A 16692-nucleotide genomic window follows, 5' to 3' on the forward strand; every position below is an offset into this window, starting at 1 on the left:
TATTTTAGAAGCAAAAACACCAATGGCAGCTTTAAGAAGCAATAACAACACAGAATATTTCCATGTTTTCCAACTTTCATCTTGCAATGACAGCATGGTAGGAAGTGGGGGGGGATGGGTCACATAAGCCAATAGGGTGTGGCCCATGTCTCATAGTTGCTAGCTTTAGAGACTAAGTACTGGAAAAGGTAGATGGTGGTCGATTGATATTACCGCACACCCACAGAGCAGTGATGCTGGGCAGAAAGGCCTGCTGTCCTCAGCGAAATGGGAGCAACCATTAGCTTCCTGGGCCTTTGCACTTCACTTTAGAATAATCATTAACAGTCAACAACAAAAACATACTGGGTGTTGATTCTGTGTCAGGCACTGGACAATGAAACTTACGTACATTATTGCATGTGGGCCACATAATTACACTGCAGGGTGGGTGTAACTGTCCCCAGAGCACAATACCGGGGTTCAAAGAAGTAACTTTCCCAAGACCAAATAACTCGTATATGAAGCAACTGGGATTCAAGCTTAGGGCTACTTCCAAATCCATCCCATCTATGTATCCACTGGTGCTGCTGCTGCTGTAGAAAGAAAGGAAGGAAGCTACAGGCAGCCAAAGCCCACTGACTGTGGAGGAGGCCAATGGCTGGTGCACAGTGTAGTCCACAGGTGTCCTTAATACCACTGGTCATCAGAAAGGACTAGAGCAGTCAGAAGCAGCAACAGCAGCACAAGGAATGCTGATGTGGTATCTGCAGGACATGAGAAGCCTGTGGGAAGGCTGGAGCCCAGAAGAGAAGGTGTACACTGTGGGGCCCAGCCTGCCCCAGTACCACTTGGCCAGGGACCCCAGGACCCTCTGGCAGGGAACAACAGCAGACCTAGTGGAACTGAAATCTGGTCCTGATGCTGGTGGGCCTGAGCCATACATGTCTGGTTTTGTTTCCACTATGGAATTATCCTGTAACTATAACTTCACTACGCTGGTGGCCAGAGACACCCTTGGCAAATATATAGCAAATTTGGAGCTGTAATGCTTTGAGAATAACAGACTAAGGAAAACATATACAGATAAGTTACTGGATTTCTTCAGATAGTCAAATCTTAGAGGCTTTAAGGGCTTATCTGTTTGTTTGTTTTAAATTATTCATTACCAGGCTTAGGAATCAGAAATACGTAACACTAATGGTTGTCAAGAAATCACTATTTCCTGAGAGTGTGTTCATTTAGAGTCTGAGAAAGAGACATGATTCACATTGGGAAGAACTAAGGCAGGTGAAGAAATGCTTTTTGAGACCAATCAAGCCGTAGGTCTTCAAGGGTAACTAGAAATTTTTAGGAAGGAGAATGGATGCCACATTTCTAAAGGTATTGGTGATGACAGCAACCCGTAGGAAGGGATGGAAGGAAAGTGGCAGAGAGAAGCTGTAAGGAAGCTGAAGAGCTAAGGACCAGAGGCAGCAGTCCTTAAGCTGCTTAAGTCACTTAAGTCACTTAAGGACTTAAGCAGTCCTTAAGTCCTTCCAGCTAAGGACCAGGGAAGCCATGACTATGGGGGTAGAGGAGGACACATGAGGAAGTGAAGAAGAGGCTGAGAGCCCCTGATGACTGAATACTGAGGCAGGAGTAATCACTGATTTCTCCTGCATAACTGAGTGAAGAAATCATGGAATCATTCATTAATAGAAAATGTGAGAGGTGTTGGCTCATCTCCCTGAGGAGGACGGGGGAGTTGAGACTCACCCAGAGAACCTAAGGATTGTTGCCCAACAGACACACACACAGATGGAGCACAGACACTCCTACATCTCTCTCCCATTTTTGCCCAACCTCCCCGTGTCCTGATGCTAGTTATCTGCCAATAAGTTCACACACAGAAGAAACATGGTAATATCCTAATTTTACACAAATATGCAGCTCCTTCATCTTTTGGGCCACACATGGTAAGCACTAAGCAAATAAGACAAATTTGCCAATGTCTAGAAAAGGTAAATGTATAGATACAGAAGCACACTGGAGGTTACCTAGGATGGAGAGGGGGTGGAGAATAACTGCAAATGGGTATGAGGGAAGATTTTGGGGTGACAGAAATGTTCTAAAACTGGATTGTGGTGGTGGCTATAGAATGCTATACATTTGCTACAAACTACTGAACTGAGCTGTAGTACACTTACAATGGGTGAACTTTAATGATAGGTAAGTTTTCTGCCAGTGAAACTGGTTTTTTTTGTTTTTGTTTTTGTTTTTTAAATTGGTAAGATCTGTGGGGGAAAAAATACAGGGTAAAATGAATTGAGTGTGAAGGGGTTGGGGTGGTGGGCAGGTTGCAATCTTAAGCAGAGTGATCACAATGAGCTTCACTGAGAAAGTGACATTTGAGCAAAGACCTGAAGGAGGTGAGGCAGTGAGCCTGTGGGTAGGCAGGAGGCAGGGCATTCCAGGATGAGGGTATCACCAACTGTGAGTCCCCAGTTCTAAGGCAGGAATGGACAAGGCTATGTGAGATAAGATGGCAATAGATGGTGTACAGGGTCTGCTTCCTGGGATGGAAGCTGCTGCAATTTTGGGCACATTTAGCCTTGAATGAGGTTTTAAAAGGATCACTTTGGCTACTGTGTTGAAAAGAGTCTATAGGAGGCAAAGAAGACCGTTTGGGGATCTGTTGCAATGATTTAAGCAACAGATAATGTTGACTTAAATCAGGAATGGTAGTGGGAAGTTGTGACATATGGTCAGTTGTGGGTATACTTTGAAGGTGGAGCCAACAGAATTTCCTGACTGTTTGGACCTAACTTATGAGAGAAAGAAGCTAAGGATATTTCCAAGGTTTGGGTGCTGAGTAACCAAAAATGGGGAGGCTCCAGATGAGGTAGGCTTGAAGGAAAAAAAATTCTTAGCCGGGCACGGTGGCTCAAGCCTGTAATCCCAGCACTTTGGGAGGCTGAGGCGGGTGGATCATGAGGTCAGGATATCGAGACCATCCTGGTCAACACGGTGAAACCCTGTCTCTACTAAAAATACAAAAAATTAGCTGGGCATGGTGGCACGTGCCTGTAATCCCAGCTACTCAGGAGGCTGAGGCAGGAGAATTGCCTGAACCCAGGAGGCGGAGGTTGCGGTGAGCCGAGATCGTGCCATTGCACTCCAGCCTGGGTAACAAGAGCGAAACTCCGTCTCAAAAAAAAAAAAAAAAAAAAAAAAAATTCTTAAAGCGTGTATAGGGAACAATGCTACTAAGTTTCTTTCTTTCTTTCTCTCTTTATTTCTTTCTCTCTTTCTTTCTTTTCCTTCCTTCCTTCCCTCTCTCCTTCCTTCCTTCTTTCCTTCTTTTCTTCCTTTCCTTCTCTCCTTCTTTCTCTCTCTTCCTTTCTCTCTTTCTTTCTTTCCTTCTTTTTCCCTCTTTCCATCTTTCACAGAGTCTTGCTCTGTTGCCTGGGCTGGAGTGCAATGGCATGATCTCAGCTCACTGCAACCTCCACCTCCTGGGTTCAAGTGATTATCCTGCCTCAGCCTTCTGGGTAGCTGGGATTACAGATGTCCACCACAACACCTGGCTAATTTTTGCATTTTTAGTAGAGACAGGGTTTCACCATGTTCGAGGTCAGACTGGTCTTGAACTCCTGACCTCGTGATCCTCCTGCCTCGGCCTCCCAAAGGCTGAAAATACAGGCATGAGTCATTGTGCCCAGCCTGTGCTACTAAGTTCTATGTGCCAAGTCATTTCACATTCTGGTGACTTTTTAAAAAGGTTTCCTTCACTATAAGGTAGTTTCCTTCCAATAATTCATTAGTTAAGATAGTTTAGAGAAATGAATGGTCATGCAAATGTAGACATGTTTATTTAAAATCCTGATTTTATCCTTAGTCATAGGATCGTGGAATACCTCATTTTCTTATAATTTCTTAATTATATTTCTAGTGACATTAGACTTAGCCTACTTATAAAGGTCTTACTGCTGGTCCCAGCCAACCAACAAAAAGTACAGTGACACCAAAGGCTGTCAGTCACTCCTCGGTGCTTCTGTTAAAGGGTCAAGTTGAGCTGAGAAAAGGCCCAATCAATGTTGGGATATAGTAATAAAATCCACCTCCTATCACAGAGCAAATTCAAAAAGCACCACATAGAAGGACCAAAATTCAAGGCCAATCTCTCTTGAAATTTATTTCTCCTGAGGAGAAACTGTGAGGAGATGAGGTAGAAAAAGGTCATATTCTTGTACAGAGATTTAAATAAATGTGTACTGTCATTTCCTGATGTAAAATAAAGATTTTCTTTTCTTTTAATTTTAAACTTACACATATTTGGTTCCTTCTTATTTATTCTGCACAGTTGGTCACTGGACTTCTCTATGCAGTCATTATCATTAATAAGTTAGAAATACACATTAGACTCAGCAGCTGTGCCCAAGGCTATTACTCCCTATAATCTGGCACAGATGGCCAAAAAGATGATTTGGGCAGGATGGCCCAATAATAACCACCTAATGAGGCTGCAACTTCAAAATCAACTGATGAGAGATGTGGTTTCACAGTTAGTGTTCCCTCTTTCCTCCCAGACCCCTCCTCTTGTCCTTGACAAGAAAGGCAGAAGAGTCCAACCAGAATCTAATTTGCCAAAGTTCCACACATAGTATTTTACCTGACTTTACAGGGGGGAAATGATAACTCAACAGAACAATTCTAGTCCTGAAATGGTCATTCTTCAGGTCAAAAGACTTTTTCTTCAAGTCAAAATATTACTAAATATTAAAATAGGAATTAAGCAGGTTTGTACCTAACTCAATATCAGGGAAGCCATCACAATAGTCAATAATAATTAAATTACCACAGACAGGAAACCTAAGTATGACGTCTGCCTTTCTCTCAGCTAGTCACACATCACAAAATGAATTCTCTTAAAACTACAGTTAAGCAATATCCCATCATGCACGACCTTGATCATTTTTGTAGATGTCGGCAATTCATTTATACCTTGCAAGTTGTCTAATGGCAAGGTTTCTTTTTCTTCTTATCTGTATACTGGTGCTCAACAATTGCCTACTTCCTCAAAATGCCTAATACTCAAAAGCACATCTTAAAACTTCCCAAAAATAAATATCAAGCTACAATTTGAAACTGTAGCCTCTCTGCTCCTCAAATCCTGCTGTATCCATACTATCCTGCAGCAGTTCACTACCAACCTGTTAATCAATGACTCATAAGAGTTCATCCGCACTAGAAATGGCATTCTCCAGTTGGCTTATGTAATGACATGTAATCACTATCAATGCTCTAAATCTAAAAAGGTATAAAATAAAAAAGCATATAGTTTTATTTTATGAAGAAATGTATATAATTAATCAACCAAACTACCATATGGACAGCTATGAGGACATTAGCTGCTCTCTGCAGCAATCTGCCTGATTAGTTGTACACAAATTTTAGTAGAAAATGATAACCTCAGCCGGGCACAATGGCTCACACCTGTAATCCTAGCACTTTGGAAGGCCAAGGCAGGCAGATCACCAGAGGTCAGGAGTTGGAGACCAGCCTCACCAACATGGAGAAACCCTGTCTGTACTAAAAATACAAAATGAACTGGGTGTGGTGGCGCACACCTATAATCCCAGCTACTCAGGAGGCTGAGGCAGGAGAATTTCTTGAACCTAGGAGGCAGAGGTTGCAGTGAGCTGAGATCAAGCCATTGTACTCTAGCCTGGGCAACAAGAGTGAAATTCTGAAAAAGGAAAGAAAGAAAGAAAGAAAGAGGGAGAAAGACAGAAAGAAAGGAGAGAGAAAGAAAGAAAGAAGAAAGAAAGAAAGAAAAAGAAGAAAGAAAAGAAAAAAGCAAGAGGCAGGGAGGGAAGGAAGGAAGGAAGGAAAGAAGGAAGGAAGGAAGGAAGGAAGGAAGGAAGGAAGGAAGGAAGGAAATGATAACCTCTGTTTTGGTAGTAAAGATGTTAATCACATATCAAGACTTCTACCCAGACAGGGCACCTGATTGGTAGAGAATTGTCTTTGTTATTTATGTGTCCACTGAGAGTTGTGACCTTGGAACTGATTTAACTTGCTATTTTCGTTATTGCTGTTAAGTGTGAATGACAAGACAGCTAAGGTCCAGATTCAGGGGTCCTGGCTAGTCCTCAGAAGATAGGAATAAGAAGCAGAGTGTGAGCAGCTCACTGCACTCTAGACCATGTTTCCCAAAGCAGACCTATCACCAAAATCACTCAACGGGAGTTCCTTAATACACAAATGGTTCAGTACTAATGCAGATTCTCACACAGCAAGTATAGAAGATCTAGTAATCTATACTTTTGAAACAACCTCAGGTCATTCTGAGGACCAGCCTGGTTGCAAACCTCTAGAATGCATGTATTTGCAGGACAGTGGTAAGTATATGATTTTCTGATGCAAGGTTCTATAATGCCCAATCAAAAGCAATATCAGAGCAGTCTCAATACAAACAAAGCATTTAGAAAACATATCTAATTTTATCTCATGCACAACAATGTGAGAAAAGTAAGATTCTTTGTGTTATCCCAATTAATACAGAAGGAGACTTAGGCACAGAGTTCTGAAGTCAAGGTCACAGAGTGAAAACACAAGGAAACTGATTCTGCCTGGCTTTGCTCTTCCAATCTACTTACTGTGTTGACCCCTAGCCTTACAGTAATCTACAGAAACAGTAACAGTGAGAGATTATTAGTACTGATCTGTGACTCAAACCACCATAAGTGAGTGCTGCCTAAAGAAACAGCCTTATTAACCTTGGCACTGTCCTTAGGAGGCCTCAAACCTGGCCAAGGAAGGACATGTGACTGACTCCTGGGAGAGGACCCTCTGTCCCAGCTGAGATACTGGTAGGTGCTATGCCACCACATAGAAAGATTCTCTCCTGAAACTGTCAAAATGCTTTCACCTCTAGGTCAAACGTGAGGCTCCAGATACAAAGGGGTGATGCACCACATCCTAAGGAAGTTCTTGACAGCAATGAAAACCTGTGTTTCTTTAACATCTTGGTGAACAGTTGGCCACTGATGTGAAGGGCTCACTTAATGCTGAGATGTAAGAAGTCCTCTTCCATCCCTGCCTTGTCCCTGAATCCAACAAAGGAGTCATATACCAATAACTGCTGACTGAGACACTCTAAGTCTCTACAGGAACAAAGAATGGATGGCAATAGAATGCTGAAGCAATCACCAGATATGAATCTCCCAAAATGGGTCAAAGTAGAGGAAGCAGAATTCCAAGAATACAGTGCCCAAAGCAAAAATTCAGTAATCAACGCACATGTTTTGAGGGGTATGGGAATTTCATCCCTTATTAGGTCCAAAAGTAAAACATATTATTTTCAAAGGTATTATGTAGGGGTGATGTTCCTGTCAGGTACACCATGTAACTAATTCCTCCTGTCCTAATTCTATGCTAGTGAAATCCTTGACCACTAAACCCTTAACCTTATGAAAAAAATGTGTTGGCCAAAGACTTCCACCCACATTTGCAAGCCCCTTGGCAGTTACATATACAGAATATACTAATATTCTATGTTAAAACAATTAACAAAATACAATGACAACAATTTAACTACAGGCTTCTGATGGGTAACACTGATAAAAAACAGCATTAAACACAGAAATCAAACATTGGCAACTTGGTAAGGTACAGTGGCTCAGATCTATAATTCCAGCACTTTGGAAGGCCAAGGTGGAAGAACTGCTTGACCCCAGGAGTTCAAGACCAGCCAGGGAAACATAGTGAAACACTCATCTCTACAAAAAAAATTTTTTTTTAAATTACCTGGGTGTGGTGATACACACCTATAGTCCCAATTACATGGGAGACTGAGGTGGTAGGATTGCTTGAGCCAGGAGATTAAGGCTACAATGAGCTGTGATTGTACTAATGCACTCCAGCCTTGGTGACAGAGAGAGAATTTGTCTTTTAAAAAAAAAGGAAAAATAAATGGCAACTTTGTGAAACAGCACAAGGTCAGAGAAGGGAGACTTATCAGAAAACCCTATAGATGACACAAAGATTCACAAATTAGGATTTCAGTAAAAAGTCAAATTAAATGCTATATAGAAAGGCCTAAGGGCTATGCATGAGTTTCTCAAATGACTTTTTATCTATTAGGAGGCCCCATCTGTAGGTGATCTTGAGCATCTCCAAGAAATGATAAATGGCTTTGGCCCAAAGGCAAAGAAAATAAGATATGGCAAAATTGAATCAGATTGTAGGTAATTAATGTTTTCATAGAAGAAAAAAACAAAACCTTGATTCCCTATTTCTTTAGGCTTTGAAGTCTCAAAAACAACAACAACAAAAAAAAAATTCAGTCAGCTCTATCAGCTCAAGGACATCAAGCTGGGAAAGACTAGTGAAACTTTATGCAGCCAAAGGGGCATCTGATTATCTCCACACCACTGCCTATTACAAAAACAGCATTTTTTAAAAGAAAGTCTCCTTTCTGAAAATGTCAAGCAGACTAGATGAGAAAGCAAGTGAAAGAGAGACTCTACCAGAATAAATCTCCTCCACTATCAATTATGAACCTAAATTTCCAAAATAATAACCATGCCTATTGTTTGGGGTGTGGTTTAGAATAAACCAGTATCTTCTCATTTACAGCAGGCTTTTTTCATAATGATCTTATAACTTTGCTGGTCTGTGAATGTGATGCAGACACAAGACCTGGTATTGATGTTAACTTGGCCACCATATTTTTCATCTGAGAATCTACGCCTTACTATAATCAATCTCCATTACAAAATTTTTTGTTTTGTTTTGTTTTGTTTTTTGTTTGTTTGTTTTTTTGTTTTTTGAGATGGAGTTTCGCTCTTGTTACCCAGGCTGGAGTGCAATGGCGCGATCTCGGCTCACCACAACCTCCGCCTCCTGGGTTCAGGCAATTCTCCTGCCTCAGCCTCCTGAGTAGCTGGGATTACAGGCACATGCCACCATGCCCAGCTAATTTTTTGTATTTTTAGTAGAGACGGGGTTTCACCATGTTGACCAGGTTGGTCTTGATCTCTTGACCTCGTGATCCACCCGCCTCAGCCTCCAAAGTGCTGGGATTACAGGCTTGAGCCACTGCGCCCGGCTACAAAATTTTTTTTACTGTATTCTTTTCTGGAGCCATAAAGAAAAAAGTAAAGGAGTTTCTGTCTTTAACAAAACTTGTCTTTCACAAAACTTGTCCTTCTTATTTTAGGTATCTCAACTAATGTTATCAACCACTAAAAATGAATCTGAATTATGAAATTGCACTATATCTTTAGAAATACTGAAATAAATAAATATATGCATACATGCATACCAGGTATAAGCAGAGCACATTTAGCACAAGAAAAAGTATTTTATTTAAGGACATGCTTTATAATCTATTGTATGATGAAAACAGAACTTAGCTTGGTTATGGGATCCTACAATATACTGCTCAGGCTAACTTCCTACAAATGCTCTTTATCACCAGTGTGGTAGGCTGCTCGCAGTTCCCGCTGCTCTCTAGGTCCTCCCTAAGCCCATAAGCTGGGAGGTGAATTGAAGAGTCAAGCCATGCTAATCTCATGTACACTCCTGGGTCTTCAGAAACTCACATGACATTTCAACACAGAAGAAAGAGTTGCTGGTGGGAACAGGGAATAGGTGAAGTCATGGTGTGGAGAAAAAGAAAAAAAGATAACTAGAAAGTATTCTATTTGGGAAGGTTTTAATCCTAACTGACTTGAAAGGGAATTGAGGAGTGTTTTATTTGATCCTGGTGAGCTTTTGACCTTTTCATAAAATTTACATAATTCAGCATGAAGGGAAACTTCTAGTTGTCAAGAAAGATGTGGGCTCTAGAAACTGACCTTGCAGAAAGGCTAGGAGTTCTGTACCCGCCAGGTACTTGATGCTGCCACTATTAATTCCACAGGGAAGACAATGGGCAGCTCTGTGCTTTTTGAAGATGTGGACCCCTGAGGAGATTCTATGATAGAGCCCAGAGGGCTGCCTGGGTAGGAGGAAACTGACTGACACCTCCTTCTTTTTCTTGTGACCAGGCCAATGCTCCAGGGGCTGCATAAAAGAGGGAACAGTGGCTTGTCAGAGAGGAAAAGACATCATTAATCCCAATATATGCATCCTTCTCCTTGGGAGAGCCCACCTAAGCAGTGTACTGCATCACTAAAAGCTCCATAACATAACAAGGCTAGCTCCTCTCCAAAGCCAGCACACCAGATTAAGACATTTTATATGGCTCAGGAGATTTAAATGAATTCCACCATCATTTTGAGGAAAGAAAGGTAGGGGGGAAAGGAGAGGCAAAGGGAAGGAATTAATAAGCGCTGAGATTTTATTATACACCAACATTGTACTAGATGTTTCTATGCGTATCTTATTTAATCTTAAAAACTGCTCCATAATCTAAGTAACAGAATTCCCATTTTATGGATGCAGAAAATGAAAGCTAGAGAAGATACATAACTGGACTCTGAGTCACAGAACAAAGAAGTATGAGATTTAGTATTCAAACCCAGGCTCCAAGGCTCAGGTTTTTCTGGTTGTGCCATTCTACCTTGCACTTTCCATTGTAGAACTAAAAATCATAAATAATAAGGTTTCTAAGTAATGATTTTAAAAGAGGTATCAGAACTTGTGTCATAAAAAATTGCAAAATGCCTCCTCCACTGCTCTATTGTCTGTGCCATTAGCATCAAATGTGTTCTCACTGAAGCAAGCAGCTAGGATGGGACTTCTTTTTCCATCAATATCTTGTATAACAAACTGGTTGTATCATCTGGGTAGGGAAGGGAGAGGGTAGCCCTGCTTCTAAGTAACTGGAATTGGCTCATCTGGCATGGAAAGTAGAATACATTATGCCTCAAATAAACATGTAGGAAATGTTGACAAGAGTCCATGAAAACTGCCAGAGACGTTTCTTCTTCATTTAAAAATCATCTTATCAGGTTGGTGACTTCAACCTTGCAAGTGAAAAAGCTATTTTAGACAAATTTACAGCTTTCAATGTTTTTTGGCATCAGTGGAACTAATCTGACTCCAAGTCAAGTCTGCAAAACTGGTTTTTTTCTACATAGTTCTTTTAAAAATCTCACCAAAACTTATAGTGCCATATGTCAAAATCAAGTTAAATTAAATAGATTAATGCATTGCAACGTGTATATGAAATAGGAAAAGAACAAAAGAAATAACGAATAAAGTTGAGTACTTCACACTGCTCAACTCCTCTTAGGTAAAGATCTTGGCAAGAAGGGTCTGGGAATGAAGGATCTGATTAGAAATTCCAGGAAAAAGGTGAACAGAATGAATTCCATCTACTAATTCACAAGAAGAGAGAAAAGAAAATGTTCTAAGATAAATTCTAAAGTTCTACTCTACAAACTGAAAAACAATTCTGAAATAATAAGTAGTCATGTAAGGAGAGAAGGGGAGTAAGACACTGCCTGACACAGAGACATAGCCACATCTATCTATGCTGTCACCAAAAAGCCCCCTGCTTATTAAGAAAGATGGGATCCTTACAGTATCATTTTTCATAATATTTTCCATTACTTGCTAAATATATCTGTGAAGAGCAAATCATCATATTGGCTTATATTGTACTTGACAGGAATTAAAAGCCCTCTAACTCTAAATTCCTGTCATGACAAATAGGCCCAGTGCTAGACTCTAGCTATGACGTCTTCTATTTTATTTTATCCTGTTACTTTGTGCTGAACATTCTAACAGGTAGCTCTCCCATCCAGTCACTGAAGAGCTACTACTTAAATGCAAGTCTAACTCCCATTGCTTGTCATATTTCTTTCATATCTCTATTGAGGTAATAAATGAAAAGACTGACCCAACCAGGGATGAAGATTATAGTAAATTTTTCTGTCACCAAAGCCTTCTGTCTGGATTTGAGTATAGCTTTTCAAATGGTTAACATACAGCCCATGTTTTCCCTTACTTGTCTCAAACATATGAGACTTCATCAAAAGTATATGCAATCTTAAAATCTGTATCTGCAAGAGTCTCCTTAGCCTCCAAGTCTATGACTCTACTAGAAAAAATATAATTACATCTTTTATCATCTAATTTGCCAGAATCTTTTCCCATTTTTGAAAATCCATATATTTATCCACTCCAAATGATTCATATAAAAATCTGTGTATGATCTTTCTATAGAAAAGTGATATCATGAAAGGAAATTATGTACCAGCCATCAAACATTGAAAATATAGATACATCATAATGGTTTATGGGTATTTACTGTGTGCCAGTCTCCGTATAGGGAATAGAATACTCGGTTTGCGCTTTGCCTTTATGTTCTGTCTTTTAGAATAATCTACTACAGTCTCCAGATTCTCCTGTACAGCTACAACTCCTCTCCTAGACTCCTTGCCGAATTTGTCTTCCTACATCCCCTCCTACCTATCCACAGTTGCATCTTCTGCTGCACTCCATCTTTGAGACCATAGTTCTTCCACAGCTTTCGTGACCTGCTCACCTGCAATTAGCTCATCAGTATCAGATATCACTAGCATCATCCTCTTAACCCACATTTCCAACAGACTGCCTGGTGGAACCTCCCATCTTTCAATAGCTATAAGGATTTTCATTTAATATAATTATACGCAGCCATCAAGTTCCAGGACTAATCCTCCTGCTGCATAGGGACTGACCTGATCTCCACAATCAGAACATTTTAAAAATTTTCCCTGTGTCTGAGCTTCTTACATGTCCATTGTAATATTTAAAACATAACTCCCTCAAAATCACAATGATCTATAACGTCCATTATGTAACAGTCAGGAAGAAGGAATGTGAAGTAAGAAGTGCAGCTAAGGTTTCAATTTCATTGGTCCAACTGGACTTCGCAGTCTTAGATTTTCCATCTGTAAAATGGAAATAAGATGCCCACTTTATAGAGTCATTGTGAAGCCAATATGGAAGTAGCTTGCTCACAGAAGGGCTCGAAGAATGGATGCTGCCAGAAGCAGTGTGTTTCCTCTGAATCCTTGAGGGCAGAGATGGTATCTCCACGGCACTCAGCTAGGACTTTGTTCGAACATTACTAACACATACCTGCATAGCTTCTTACTAGGGGTGCAACATATCTCCATGAAAGGAAAATTGAAATGCCTTTATTTACTGTTAAAGCATCTTTCTGGAGAAGGATTTTGGAAAAAGAGAACCATTAGAAGTCACTGTTCAAATATTTTGGCTTTTCCTTTTAACTACACCTCTCTAGATCCACCAAAGAGATGACATAAATAAAATGACACTCCTTCTCTCTGACTGCTTACCTACTTCAGTGAAGTCCATTAACATCTCTGTAGTTCTAACAGAAACAGGAGAAAACGGCAGCTTCTCAAATGTATTTACCTCACTACAAGACACAGTTATTTAAGGAGTAAACATTTTATATACCAGAATGTTGGGATTTAATGTCTCTGGGTTCCCATTTATGTTTTTGCTCCTTTGCCACCTTGCAGTATTCAGTGGTGGGTTTTAACAAATAACCTAACACTTTAATCAGACGTTTTCATTGAAAGGCTCAGCATGCTCCATTTTCTGACCAACTTTTTATTCCACCTCTTCCTATAACAAGCACTCAACCGACTTTTTCTCCACTTCTTTGCCTTATGCCAAGAAAAAAAATTAAGCCAGGAACATAAGTTCTAAACTATAAATGCTTTTGTTTCACCAGATTCAAAAATTCCTATTTTGGAGCACTTTATGCTCTTTTATTTTCTAAGATATAAGAGAGAGATCTAGGAAACCTCAAAAAAAAAAATTTGAACCTGTTTATTGAAGAACAAAGGTAGAACATTTATTAGACTTTAATACTGAAATAAAAACTGATCCCTCATAATGATGGATGTATTTGTTCACATCAGTATTTTATTAAAGAAAAATAACTTAGAATTGGGTGAGAACTCAGTAGTTTTGGGTTGCAATCTAGCAGGCCACAGGCCAGATATGACCCAGATACATTTTTTATGTGGTCCTACAGCTTTTAAAGTTAAGGACGCCTCAAATAAAAAATCCAGAAGCTTCTGTTTTCCTTGAAACACTGTCATGTTTTAGAGCCTGAATAGTAACAATCATCTACAGTGACGTGATAGCTGCCTCCTTTACAGTGGTTTGCAAAGTTCCAGGGGCCACAGTTCACACTCCCTACCCCCTCCCTCACGTGTCTTCTCTAGGCCTGCTGCACTTCATCTTACTGGTCAGATCCTTGCACACATCTGAAACAGACACAACTTTTTTTGAAGGGCAAGGAGACTGGATCCAAAAAGGGCTTCCCCATTCACTAGCTATGACCTTCGGCAAGGTTTGAGTCTTGGGTTCCCCAGCTTTAAATTGAAGGTAATTTCTTGGCCTCAAAGGGTTGTGGGGATTAAAAAAGAAGTATATGAAATGTGCTTTCTACACTGTAATGCAAAATGTTTGTCATCATCATTCATATCCCAGAGCTCTGTGAGTTGCATAAATCCCCTCTACCTCAGTCATTATTTGGCTTACTTGCTCCTCACGTTATTTATTACACTCTCTATGACGGAGTTTAAAATCTAAATTAGAAGAATATGACTTATTTCCTTGTCTAACTTAACAAGAAGTAGAAAAGATGAACAAATATCAAAGGAAAACAAAATGAATTCTTGAATGCCAGTGGATCTTTACTGGATCATTTGTTTGTGATGGAGGTATGAAACTCGTGCAAAGTGTAATTACTGGATTGCTGATGCCTTCATGTACTGTGTTACAAATTCACCCACTAGACACCTGAAGCCTCAAAACAAAACAAAACTGACAGCCCAGGTACTAGGGGCTCCTGTGAAACAGAAGTACTGACATCTTTCATGGGCCTATCAGTGTTCCAGTAGAGGATCCAGTCAGTCCATCAGACAATAACAAAAAACAAGTAAACAACTACACTTTCATATAAGCTCTAGCAAGCCATGGCACACATTTTATATCTATCTCTGTATGTGTACAGAGGTAGACAGATTTCCAAAAAAATAAGGGATTTGAAAGAAAACAGAATCTTCTCATAAATGGGCAAAGGTGCAGCAAACTGCACTTAAATAATGATGCAGGGGACATAAAGATGTATGTCATGAATGCTACCTTTTTACATTACGAATTCACAAACAAGTATTCCTGTTTTGGTCAATTTACGACAGAGGCTCATCCTTGTGGGGGGAACCACAATTAAATCATTTTCTGCTTTTAATTTAAAATAATCACGACTAAGTGAACTGCCAAATAAAACTGGAAACAGAGGGGAAGAAGGGATCTAAACTGGAGTCCGCTCTCTTTCTAAGATCACTAAAATAGGAGTAAATTATGATTCAAGACACAATCCGTTGAAAAATGCATCTGACGAACCCTTTTTAAAGCATACCATATAGTGCAATTACTGCTTTTCTTGAAGTTGAATGAAACTGCCACCTGAATACAGATTAACGAATGCCTAATTACCACAAGGTCCTCAGTGTCTATTTTATTTTAAATATCAAAATAAATAACAGCATCATTTAAGAAACCAGGTCTTTCAATAGATGTCCCTGGGCTGATGTTTAAGCAAGTCTCCTTGGCAACCAAGGCGCACAGTACATACTGGGCTGGGGGGGAAGGGAGGAAGGGGGAAGGGCTGACAGCATAAGTAACCTGAGTAGTGGCTGCTCCCGTTAGACGACACGGGCAGAGGCTGCATGGGTTGCCAGCCGCTGAGATGTCAACTCCGGGTCTGCCACCACTGGTGCAGCCTCCCACCCTCTCCCTCGGGTCCGCAGAACAGGTTACAAGGAGAGAGACTGGCTTACCCGACGGGGTGAGCGGTCTGTTGGGTTAGGTGCCCGGGACGCCAGCGCAGGCGCCGGCCTCTGGTTGATGCACAATGGCTCTGCTTCGCCCCACGATGCTGAGGTAAAGAGAACCCGCAGTAGCTTCGCTCTGCTGGTTTGGGATGCAGTAGTGAAGACGAACGTGCTAGCGTATGCGTGTGAGTGTGTGTGTGTGTGTGTGTGTGCCTGCGTGCATGTGTGTGCGCGCGAGTGCCTGCGCGCTCCCGGACCGTCGCGCGGGGAACTGCTCCCTAGTAAATAAAAAGCCCTAGGCAGCACTGCAGGTGGCACGTCCCGCTGGCTCCACCCCGGGCGGTCGCGTCAGCCTGGAGACGCACCTTGGCACCCCCGAGGAGGGTTCAGACGCCGCAGGGCTCCGCCCCCTGCCGCCTCCAGCGAGCCCGCGCGCTCGCTCCCCCTCCCCCCCACTCCCCTCCACTCCCCCCCACTCCCTCTCCCCTCCACTCCCCCTCCCCTGCGAGCCCGTGCCCATCCCCGCTCCGCCCCCGCGCAACGCCGCAGTCCGCCGCCAGCGCGCTCGCTCCTCCGCCGCCCCTGCCCACGCCGCCGGCTAGCAGCCAGCACGCGCCGCGGGCCCCGGAAGTCCCCTCCTCCACGCCGCCCTCCTCCTAGCTCTCGGCACCTGCGCCGCTGGGTCACATGTGCAGCCTGCAGCCAGCACTGCGATGACTGAGACCCTAGAACCCAGCCTACTCGCCACCAGACTCCTTTCCCAGGGCTGGTGGGCAGCCTGAGCGAACAGACGCCGTGGCCCTAACTCTCGTGTTCCGGAGAGAAGTTCAAGTTGCCGCTGGTCCTCGCGGCCCTACAGTGGCAGTCCTTAGGATAATACACTTTATGGTACTGACCAGAACAAATT

General features: G+C 41.7%; 1 protein-coding gene across 3 annotated transcripts in view; it reads right to left on the reverse strand.

Moving 5' to 3' along the window:
- Positions 1-16200, reverse strand: part of KLHL32 (kelch like family member 32) — a 217667-nt gene extending 201467 nt beyond the window's left edge. For 2 of the 3 annotated variants that reach the window (XM_003922918.4, XM_074397685.1), the window contains exon 1: positions 15792-16200. The gene's annotated coding sequence lies outside the window, so the exon portion shown is untranslated. The remainder of the gene's footprint in view (positions 1-15791) is intronic. The other variant, XM_039467803.2, reaches the window with a different exon arrangement.
- Between the last annotated feature and the right edge of the window lie 492 nt (positions 16201-16692).

Source organism: Saimiri boliviensis, chromosome 4, assembly GCF_048565385.1.
Source record: "Saimiri boliviensis isolate mSaiBol1 chromosome 4, mSaiBol1.pri, whole genome shotgun sequence".
Classification (NCBI taxonomy): Eukaryota; Metazoa; Chordata; class Mammalia; order Primates; family Cebidae; genus Saimiri; species Saimiri boliviensis.